A 231-nucleotide genomic window follows, 5' to 3' on the forward strand; every position below is an offset into this window, starting at 1 on the left:
GGACTCGCAGCCGTCACATGCGAAATAATCAACTGATCTCGCCAAGGACTAAGGCTCGTTACGCGGACATGACCCGCGATTCATGTGGACCAGGCAATGAAGTAGGTAGTCAGGTTTCGATTTCTGGTTGGTGATTGCATTGGGGTAAAATTTCCGGGCACGGATTGTAAGTGCTAAAATCTGAATTTGGGAGATTATGGAAAACTTAAAATTTTATTTCAGACACCGCAG

This window comes from Pollicipes pollicipes, unplaced genomic scaffold, assembly GCF_011947565.3.
Source record: "Pollicipes pollicipes isolate AB1234 unplaced genomic scaffold, Ppol_2.1 Scaffold_6138;HRSCAF=7277_pilon_pilon_pilon, whole genome shotgun sequence".
NCBI classification, from domain to species: domain Eukaryota; kingdom Metazoa; phylum Arthropoda; class Thecostraca; order Pollicipedomorpha; family Pollicipedidae; genus Pollicipes; species Pollicipes pollicipes.